The sequence below is a fragment of the Zingiber officinale genome, unplaced genomic scaffold, assembly GCF_018446385.1.
Source record: "Zingiber officinale cultivar Zhangliang unplaced genomic scaffold, Zo_v1.1 ctg251, whole genome shotgun sequence".
Classification (NCBI taxonomy): domain Eukaryota; kingdom Viridiplantae; phylum Streptophyta; class Magnoliopsida; order Zingiberales; family Zingiberaceae; genus Zingiber; species Zingiber officinale.
The window spans coordinates 347,381-358,743 of record NW_024589922.1 but is presented as its reverse complement, the minus strand read 5'-3'; the positions used below and the strand labels follow the sequence as shown (position 1 = coordinate 358,743).

The window sequence follows — 11,363 nt, the reverse complement described above, 5'->3', positions numbered from 1 at the left end:
CTTGTTCCTCAACTGACGCTCTTCCTGGTCCAGAATCTGTATCGAAATCTCTTCATAAGTGACGTCAGGCTGAACTGGAATGGATAGTATTGGTGTTTGCACTGTTTAATTAAATTTTTATAGCATCTTTGTTTGAATGAACCTGGTGACATGACTCATGGGTGACATTATCATATATCATGATGCACAAATACTAAGGCATTTAGCTCGACTGGTAGTTGTGCATTGGCATCATTGACACGAATGACAAATTCCTCAATCTGCAGTTTACATATTCATTAATATGTTGTTTCGTTTACTTCGCATAAGCATTGTTGATTTTGTAGCTTATTATCTGCCGTTGAAGCACCATCTTTCTTAACTGAATGGTTGGCAACAACCATTCTTGCATAGTTTTTATTGCACTGGAGGAAACAAAGGTTCAAACTTCGTGCAATGGCATGACATGGCATTTCATAGCTACAGGCCATGGACCATCCCCATCATCCTTAGTCCAACTTCAGCCATTCATCATTCATGCTTTTCCTTAGCATGAAACTGACGAGTGTCTTTAGACCTCCAGGCTTCGGCTGTAAGGTCATTATTTTTGCAGAATTTGGTGGTCTTCGGGAACACATTTCAGTTTCTATGATCTGGAATTCAGACATCAAGCTGTGAGCTGAGAGCTAGCGAAAATTGCGTGTCTGGAAGCTGGTTTAGTACTATCCAACATTCATTGCCTTGATTCTATTAATGGAGAAGGATTGGTTGTACACAGGAAGGATTTTGGGTAATCATCCACTCTTTTCTACATGCCCTACTTAGAAAAATATTGAGGATCGGCAAAGAATAGCCCCAACAAGTTTGGCATAGGGCACTTTGGATAAGTGACAAAAGAGAACTTTTTACATCGCCTTAGTGAGTTCATGACAGACTTCTTGACAAGGGGAGAGGTTGTAGCACCCTAGAAAAACAAACCTGGTGTGTGTCACGAAATAAACCTTTTTGGTAGGCAAGATGTAATTCTCAACCTTACCAAGAAGATCAAGTTTGCCTCCGAGCATTAATGGCAAACCAGCCAACAGCTATCCTCCATGTATAAAAGTTGGATAAGCATAGAAGAAAAGGGAAAACTAGGGCCCGACATCACAATAAACCAAGATAAAGATGGAGCAATTGGTAGGTGGTTTGAAGGCTCAATTAAATTTCAAAGGCAAATGGAATAGGAAAAGTTTGGCACACCAAATTGGCGCTCTAACTTGAAGCTGAAGTAATCGTAGAAGATTTTGAGTGAGTTGCCACTCATTTCCAGAGATAAGTATAAACTTATTGTTCTTAGTTTCAAACGAAGTAAAAAAAAATGTGGTTTGAGAAGTATTCGACAATAACACTAATATTCTAATTTGGCAAATTCGGGTGTAGGCCCGTTTCTACTAGGAGATTAATACTCTCTCTGTTATTGGCGAATATTGATAAGTTATTCATGATAGCAATGATAAAGAAAGGGAAATGCAAGGAGATGGAAATAATAGGTGATCTGTACTGCAAAGAAAATTGTAGTATTTCTAAAAGTAAAATAAAGACAAGGTCAACTACAAAGTAGTCTAACCAAGTTTTGAAAACTAGTTTCCAAGGTAGGTGACATATCTTTTTATGACCAATAAAGATATCTATGCTACCCAAGTATTATTACGGGTACCAAATTATAAAATTAAATAAAAACATCATACCTATCTGCTGTCTGGAGATGTTCCGTCGCTGTACAGTCCCCATTTTACCTCTAAATTCCGTACAAGAAAATCACCGGAAATCAATGCTAAAATCCGAAACAAATACCCAGTTTGACTCGCAAACTTGGGTTAACACAAAATATCCAGAATACCAAAAGCAGGTATCACACCCTGCTCTGATACCAATTCCAATAAATTGGTATCAGATAAATCTCAAGATCCATAACATGAAAAATCAAAACAAGTATCGCCAAACCTTGGCGCTCTGATAACAAATAAATTGGTATCAGGTTATCCCAAATATCCAAAATACGAAAATAAAGATCGTAAAACTGTGCTCTGATACCAAATAAATTGGTATCAGATAAATCTCGAAAAATCCAGAACACATAGCAAGTATCGTATACCTGCTCTGATACCACTAAATTGTCACGCCCCACAGGAGTCCCTGTCCGAGAAAATTTCGGCAGCATCTCCCCTGTACGACGGACAATCTGAAACTTTTCTACATCCTCATATACCTCAGCCACATGCGGCTTGAATAATAACACGTAAATAAACCATCACCACGCAGTTTATATAAATATAAGCAAACCAAAGCAGTAATACCATGACTCAAAATCAACCCTGCTCAACTACACTCGTAAAGCTCAAATCAGATGAACTCACCTCTTCTGCCGTCCAGGCAGGCATGTAGTAGAATAAATCCAAATCATACCAAAAATCCATCAAACGATAAGAATCCATACAATATCCATAAGTAAACAATACAAGACTAAAAATAAAGTCTGATAGAGAAACTAAGATAAAATAACAACTCAAGACCAGCAGAGGACTAGCACTACGTGCAGATGGGGACTAGTGACTGGAACTGCTCCGGACAGCCTCAACCTGAAAATATAACAACAATGGAGGCGGGGTGAGTCCAACACTCAGTAGGTACAACTGATATGCAAAATAAAGTAAATAACAGACAACACTAATCATGCGTACAGTCTCCTAAATACGAGAAGGATAAATGTAACTGAAACAAAAACAAGAGAAAACTGTACTAACCAGGATCAAGGTAAAAAGGTAACAGGTCGTCAGACCGAAGGTGTCATAATCCTATATGCATGTCAATCATATGCATTCAAATAAATGCAGCAAGTAAATGCAGCAAACACAAACAATAAATGCATCATGCATATGATGCCAATGACATGGTCACCCCTGACGTCAGTCAGCCATCTCACACACAATGGTGAGTCTGAGTGGGTAGGGTTGTGACAACCGTGCACTCTGACATCACTGCCCCTGATGAGTGACCGAGTGGACGGGATGCGGTCGGAGTACACACATACTCCTACCCTGAAATAATAAATGGGGGAGCGCAATGCTCTCATCTCCAGGTACACGATGACGGGGAGGACTCTCTGCCGGCTACTACGCTGAGTCACACTACCCATGAGCGGACCAACGGAGCCAAACAAAGTCCAACTGCCTGCCGGCTACAACGCTGCTACAATAAACCAACGGAGCCAAACAGAGCGGAACTGTCTGCCGGCTACCACGCTGAGTCACCAGACCAACGGAGCCAAACAGCAGAACTGCCACACACCTGTCTGATATACCACTAACCCATTAGTGGTGGTGTGTACAGATACATGTAACAGGCGATGCGCTCACAATAATGGAGCAGACAACCGCACAGCATGCAATCATGCAAGATGATGCATGACTCTAAACATGGCAATATCATGAATAGCATAGCAAGATCCACACATAAATAAAAAGTGTACCACAAGTCAATGTATCAGATGGAAGGTACACAAACAGATAGGGTATCAAATAAACCCTAGATCCTGAACATAATGTATCATATGGTTGGGTCACTACCTAAAGCATGTATGGTCAGATAAATAATAAGATGCAGTGCATAATAAGTAAACAAGCAACATGTAACAGATCATGTAGTGACCAACCGAAACAAATGGAAAACATAATCATTGCTATATGTTAAATACATTATTATGCATATCAAAAGACATAAGTCAAAGTACCCACCTCCGACAAAAGAAAGGTCCAATTTCGACTCCGAGATACTCGTCTCGCGTCAAAGTCCTGTAATACCAAACATACATTTTTATTTTGCTACAAATTAAACGAATAGCCAAATAAAAATCTTTAAGAACAATTTTAGAGAAAACCCCTAAACCATAAAACTCAATCTACCTAAAACAAATCCAACTAATCAACACAACTCAATTAATGAACCTTAATTAAATAAAATCAATTGGTCAACTAGGGTTAGTTCCTTAACCCTAATCATTTCTTATCACCCCAATAACCCTATCCTTTTCATAGCTAGAATTAAATCTAGTTCGTATTCAAAATTACCTCCTCCACTTACCTAATTCTGAAGCCTCAACCGGTAATGTTGCTGCTGGAACAGAGGTAGTTGCTGGAACCCAAGCAATAACCTTCAATCACAGCCAAGGCAATTTACTGCCTGAGAGGATTAGCGCCTGGAAATCAGGTACTCCACAGCACAAAATCCTGGTAGAACAAACCCTCAGTGCTGGAATCAAAGGAATCAAGAAGAAGATCAAGACTAGGGCTCGGCAGAACCTGGTGGCCGGTGAAGGTGGGTCGGCGTCAGCAGAGAGGCTTAGTAGTGGTGAATCAGCAGATGCGATACCTAGGGCACGCGGTGGTCGGCGCTAGGGCTGTGCCCGCACGTTGTCGGTGCTTGGACAGGGAGGAGGAAGGAGTGTCGGCACTGGAAAGGCGGCCGGCTGTCGACTATGGTGGTGGCGGCGCATCGCTCGGAGAGGAGAAAGAGCACCCGGCGGTGCTGTCGGGTGGAGAAGGCGCAGAGAGGAGAGGAAGTAAACGGGGCCGAGAAGAGGAACGAAGAAATGAGAAGAAGATGTCGCCGAGTGAGAAGAGAGGAAGAAGGGGAACTGCTCGGGGTCGGGGAAATAGGGCACGCACGGCTTGCAGGAAAAGAATAAGAGAAGAAGAAAAGAAAAAAAAAAAGGAAATAAACTTTTCCTCATTAAAACAGGGTAGCCTAAACAGGCTTTCCCGGGCCCTATTTTTATTCCCGTGAACTCGTCCATACGAGCTCCGAAAAATTCTCGAAAAATTTCCAAAGATTCCGAAAAATTCCCTTATTAATATTCGCCTATTTTCGGTATTTTACATTGGCGTTCACTTGGCTATCTGGATTCATAAACTCTAGTACTTAGCCTGGAGGTCTAGAGTTCGAATCCTGGGGAAGGCAAAAATCCACTGGCCAGGGGTGGGAAGACCTAGTGAGTAACGGCACGATCGAGGGTCGTCGGTCGACGACATAAGGGATCACCAAATGGGCCGCTAATTGTACCGCCCAAGGGACCGCCAAATGGGCCGCCCAAGGGGTCGGGTCGTTACATTTGTTGGTGGGGTTCATATCATCCGGAAGTGATAATTGATAACTGATCTCTCCTATCTTCACCTCTTCGGTATACATCAGGAGATCGAGTCGAACACATGAAGCTCAAGTCCATCAGGAGACCAAAACCAATTCCTCCTCTAGGTCCCTGTTTTAGCCTCTTATTAAAAGCATTTTTATCCACCCAAAGCCCAGCTTCTTACCCAAGCTAGGGGTCGGCCACATCCTTGCTTGGTGCCCAAGCAAGTGGCTGACCAACAAACTGTCTGCACCAGGTACACCCCAACAAAATGGTGTGGTAGAATGAAGGTATAGGACTCTTATGGAAATGATTAGGTCGATGATGAGTTATTCAGAATTACCAAATTTGTTTTGGGGATATACTCTGGAAACGACAATGAACATAGTACCTTCAAAAGTCAGAACCCTCTACTTCCATAGAATTGTAGAATGGGCGTAAGCCTAGTCTGAAGCATATTCGGATTTGGGGTAGTCTAGCACATGTGCTGAAGGGAGACACTGATAAGTTGGAATCACGTACAAAAGTTCGCTTGTTTGTGAGTTATCCTAAAGGAACAAAAAGTGGTTTATTTTATAGTCCTAAAGATCAGAAGGTCATTGTTAGCACCAATGCCCGATTTTAGAAGAGGACTATGTAATGAACCACAAGCTCATGAGTAAAATTGTTCTTGAAGAAATAAGAGAAGACACATCTACTTTAGTACCAACGGTACAAGATGAGATACCACAAGAAACTGCAACACGTGTCACAAATGATGTACAATTACAAGCAGTGTCATGTCGTAGTGGGAGGGTTTTTCGGCAACCTGATAGATTCATGTTTTTAGGAGAGTTTTCGGACTTGATCCTTGGTGAACATGAACCTGATCCCTGGACATATGATGAAGCACTCCAAGATAAAGATGTAGCATTGGTCTATCTATGGACTAAAACAAGCTTTGAGATCTTGGAATATCCGGTTTAATCTTATGGATTTATTTAGTGTCCGGATGAGTCTTGTGTATACAAGAAGAGTGATGAAAATGTGGTGGTATTTCTTGTACTATACGTAGATGACATTTTGCTCATTGGCAACAATGTCAAAGTGTTGTCAGACGTAAGGGTATGGTTGTCCAAGCAGTTTGATATGAAGGATTTGGGAGAATATGGACATATTCTTGAGTTCAAAGTAATAAGGGATCGCAAGAAAAGAATGTTGTACTTATCCCAAGCTTATATATCGATACTATCCTAGCTTATTTTAGCATGCAAAACTCCAAGAAAGGTTTTCTACCTTTTCGACATGGAGTACCTTTATCTAAAGAGATGTGTCCTAAAACATCAAATGAGATAGAGGACATAAAGACAGTTCCTTATGCTTCGACTATAGGTAGCCTAGTGTATGCAATGCTATGTACAAGATCGGATATCTATTTTGTCGTAGGCATGGTTAGCAGATATCAAAGTAATCTAGGACAAGGACATTGGACTGCCGTAAAGTATATATTAAAGTACCTGAGAAGGACTAGAGATTATATGCTGGTTTACCAGGAAGATAATTTGCTCCCTATGGATTACACGGATTCTGACTTCCAATCAGATAGGGACAATAGCAAGTCGACCTCGGGGTATGTGTTTACTTTGGGAGGTGGAGCCATAGCATGGAGGAGTGCTAAGCAGAAATGTATTTCGGACTCTACTATGAAATCTGAGTATGTGGCAACCTCTGAGGTAGCCAAAGAAGCTGTATGGCTCAGAAACTTCTTGATAGACTTAGATATGATTCCTGGTTTGCCCAAAAATTATCATAATTTATTGTGATAATAGTGGTGCAGTAGCAAACTCGAAGGAACCACAAGCCTATAAGGCAAGTAAACCCATTGAGCGCAAGTATCACCTAATACGAGACATCATAAAACAAGGAAAAGTTGTTGTCGCCAAGATTGTATCAACAGATAACCTGGATCCTTTCACTTAGGCCCTTCAGGTAAGAGCTTTTGATGGGCATGTTGAGGGGATGAGAATCAAATGTATGGTAGCATATATGGCAACATAGTCTTTTAGTATAAGTGGGAGATTGTTAAGATGTATACTAAATGCCTAGCTTTTTGTATGAACATTTATTTTTGAATGAGAATCACATTGGTCAAATGTCTGCATTTAGTAAAATGTAGTTGTCCATTTAATTTATATTGTAGATAACATAGTGTGTGGTGTCACACAGAAGATCATGTTATCAGTTCCTTATAAATTATAAATAGTTGCTCACGACCAAGATGGATTGGGACAAACCATTGGAATGATTGTAGTGTAATTTGGTACTAGTTTATCTTGACTATAAAATTACACTAGTACACTATGTGTGTATTGAGTAAGATCATTTGAGGTTGTTCCTTTTATGCTGACTGCATAAAAAAACATAACCCATGTTATTATGGATGTGTGTACTCTTAATCCCGATATAATAACAAGCACATATACTTTGTATTTATTTCTTTAATTTATCAATAGGTGAGATGTATTCGTTAAATCAATTGGCCCGATAAGTTACGAAATAATATTATTTATATGGTGTGTTATTGATTATAGAAGGAAACTGTGTCCTAGTTATCTAAGTTGATGATGCCCCCTTGAGGAGCTCATAAGGATTATCAAGTAAACCCTGCAGGTGGACTTAGTTCGGCATGATAATAAAGTTGAGTGGTACTACTCTTGGAACTAGATATTAATTAAGTGAGTTGTCAATAACTCATTTAATTAATGGACATTCGATATCTTAAACACAGGAAGATTAATGCACTCATGATAAGAAGGAGCCCATAATGTAATATGGGATTAGTGTCGTAGTTCAATAATGACTCTTTAGTGGTATAAGTTATTATTGATGAACTTGAGTTGGGTGTTTGGGTCGAACACAGGAAGCTCAAGTCCATCAGAAGGCTAAAACCAATTCCTCCTCTAGGTCCCTGTTGTAGCCTCTTATTAAAAGCGTTTTTATCCCCCTAAAGCCCAGCTTCTTACCCAAGATAGGGGTCGGCCACATCCTTGCTTGGTGCCAAAGCAAGGGGTCGGCCAAGCCCATCTTGGTGTTCAAGATGTGGCCGACCAAGCCTTGCTTGGTGACCAAGCAAGGGGTCGGGCACTAAAGAAATAAAAAGAGAGATTTTAATTTTTTTTAAATCTTTCATTTTATAGCAATCTACAAAGGATTAAATGAGAGATTTTAATTTTAAAATCTTTCCTTTTTTGAAGCCATCCACATGGTTTTAAAAGAGAGTTTTAAATTTTAAAATCTTTCCTTTTTTGTTGCCATCTGTAATGGTTTAAAAAGTGAGATTTTAATTTTGATAAAACTTTCCTTTTTTGTAATCATGATTTAGAAGAGAAGTTTAATTTTAAAATCTTACAATGTTTAAAAGAAAGAAATTTTAATTTGTTAAACTTTCCTTTTGTAACCATCACAATAGAAAATTTAAAAGAGAGAGATTTTAATTATTATTAAAATTTCCTTTTATGCCATGACCAAGGATTATAAAACAGAGGTAGAGGGTGCCTTATGGGAACAACACATTTCCATATTTCTCTTGTTCCCTTAGGGTCGAAACCTAAGATTTCCCTCTTCTCTTTTCCTTGGTGGCCGACCCTTCTCTCTTTCTCTTCTCCATTTGTTTTCTTCTCTTAAGGCTGGCGACACATCAAGCTCCATCTTCTTGTGGCTGGTTTGGCTGGAGGGGAAGAAGAAGAGAAGGAAGTTTCCTATTTTGGCATTCCTTGGGTGGCCGAAACTTGTAGGCAAAGAAGAAGATTTGGGTGGATTTCATCTTGGTAGATCGTCGCCCACACGACGTCCAAGAGGAGGAGAGGAATACAACAGAAGATCAAGAGGTCTTTAGCTGTAAAGAAAGGTATAACTAATTATTTGTTTCCGCTGTATAATTAGTTTATGTTCTTTGTATGGATCCTAAAATACCAACACAAGAGGCTATCGATTTTGTATTTCAATTTTGTGTTTCTATTGTGGTCTCTATAGTTAAACCTAAGGTTACTGTAAGAAGTTTAAATATTCAATTTCTTTAAAAGGCTTTGTCTAGGAAGTGGTGGATGATCCCATACCCAAGAAGGCCGAGTGCCTCGCCATAGTTAACCTGGAAGCCAATCTTTGAAATAGATATTTAATTAACTTCTGTAATATGGTTTAACTTCTGAAGAACACATGAGTTGCACTTGGAGTAAAAATGTTAAGTGTGTTTCCAATCCAAGTTTAACTTCTGGAGAACAACTTGGATTAAAAATGTCAAGTTTTGTTTGCAATCCAGGTTTAACTTCTGTAGAGCACATGGGCTGCTAGGAAAAGTTCTGTGCTTGTACAAATTTATATACAGGGGAAACAGAACGAAATTCTGAGTAGCACCAAACAATTGGTATTAGAGCTAGTTTTCTGCCTCTGTGTGTTTGGTTTTCAGTTAAATTGTGCACTTTTCATACATACATTTAGGCAGAATAATAGTAGGATGTGCAAATAGATTAACTCTATGGTTGTAGGTATCCTAGTTCCAACTATTATGACCCTATTGTGTTTGTGTGTGATTGGACCCTCGGGGATGTCGAGGGCATTTTATGTAAAATACCGGAAAAAATAGGAAATATTAATAAGGGATTTTTCTGGAATTTTTGGAAATTTTTCGGGTATTTTTCGGAGCTCGTACGGACGAGTTAACGGGGACAAAAACGGGGCCCGGGAAAAGCCTGTTTAGGTTACCCCGTTTAAGCGAGGAAATATTTATATTTACATTTCCTAATTCTTTTTCTTTTTCTTATTTTTATTTTTCGTTTTTCCGGTGTCCTCACCCAAATCTCGCCGAGTCCTCTTCTTCCCCGCGCCTTCTCCCCCTCACGGCGAATTTGCCCTAACCGCAACCGCAAGGAGGCGGTTTCCTCACTTCCTTGCCGTGCCCTAGCCGTGCACCGCCGACGCCTCCTTCTCACTGCCTCTCCTCCGACAGTCGTTCGTCCCCGCCTTACACTTCGATCTCTTCTCCACTGTGCGCCCCTCAACGCCGGCGTCGCCTCGCTGAGCCGCCGCACTCCTCTTCTCCGAGCCGATCCATCTTCGCCAGCCGACGAGAGCCAAGGGAAGCCGGTTGCTTCTTCTCCGACGCGACATTGCTACTGCCACCCGACGCCGACCTCCTTCCCCGGTGCCCCTGCCGTCGGCGACGCCCAGAGCAGTGCCGGTCATCTTCCTCCTTTCTCCCAAGTCCGACTTCATCTGTGCCCTAGTACATCTGCCGGCCAATTTCTCCTTTGTTCTAGTATCGGTGATTGTACCTCCTTCCCTCTCTTGGCGGACGACTAGAGTCGTCGTAAAACAGGAGCTTAAGAAGGAGGCTGAGGGAAACAGTAGTCCGGCAATGGGATTGAAGGTGAGGGATTAAGGTTTGGTTTTGAATTTTTTTGCTATGTTTGTGTCCTGCCGTGAGCAGTAATGTGTTTGGGCTTTAGCCATTCTTATTGAGGATGATCCACAGCTTCGGACATAACTTCCAGCAGCAAGATCTGTGGTTGTGAGTTGGCAGGAAGATACTTAGAGTGAGGTAAGCTTCGGTTGTTGATTAGGATTGTTGTTTGATTGGTTATTATCGATCTTGATTTCATCTGATCCGAACAGTGAAGAATTTCAGCAGCCAACAACCCTTGACGGCAGTAACTTCAGCCAACAACTCTTTGATTCCAGTACAAACCCGTGGCTGTGAATTTAGGTATGGTGTAGGATAATGGATCCTTGTTATAGATTGAGTTGGTTTAAAATTTATCTAATGGAACGGTTAGGGTTAAGACAATTAACCCTAGTCAATTGTTATATTTTAATTTAGGTAGACAAATGGTTATGTGGATTAGGGTTTTCCCTAATTTAGTCTCGTGGATTTTGTTTAGCTATTTAAATTCTTATGAATTTTAGCTAAATAAAAATATATATATTGATTGGTACAGGACTTTGACGCGAGACGAGTATCTCGGAGTCAGATTGGACCTTTCTATTTTCGGAGGCGGGTACTTTTGACTTATATCAATTGTACCTACTGAGTGTTGGACTCACCCCGCCTCCATTGTTGATATTTTCAGGTTGATGCTGTCAGGAGAGAGTTCCAGTTGCTGGTCCCTGCAGACCTCGAGGATAGGATTTGGTTTCCGTTTTGGTTTCTTTTCTGTTCTAGACTATTTAAAACTTGTTATGT

The 11,363-nt window shown here is 40.6% G+C and overlaps 1 long non-coding RNA gene across 1 annotated transcript; it reads left to right on the top strand.

Moving 5' to 3' along the window:
* The first annotated feature begins 10,447 nt into the window (after positions 1–10,447).
* On the top strand, positions 10,448–10,888 carry LOC122037290. The gene is made up of 3 exons (XR_006127601.1): positions 10,448–10,550; positions 10,656–10,721; positions 10,796–10,888. It is a non-coding gene; the product is annotated as an uncharacterized LOC122037290 (long non-coding RNA).
* The last annotated feature ends 475 nt before the right edge of the window (positions 10,889–11,363 follow it).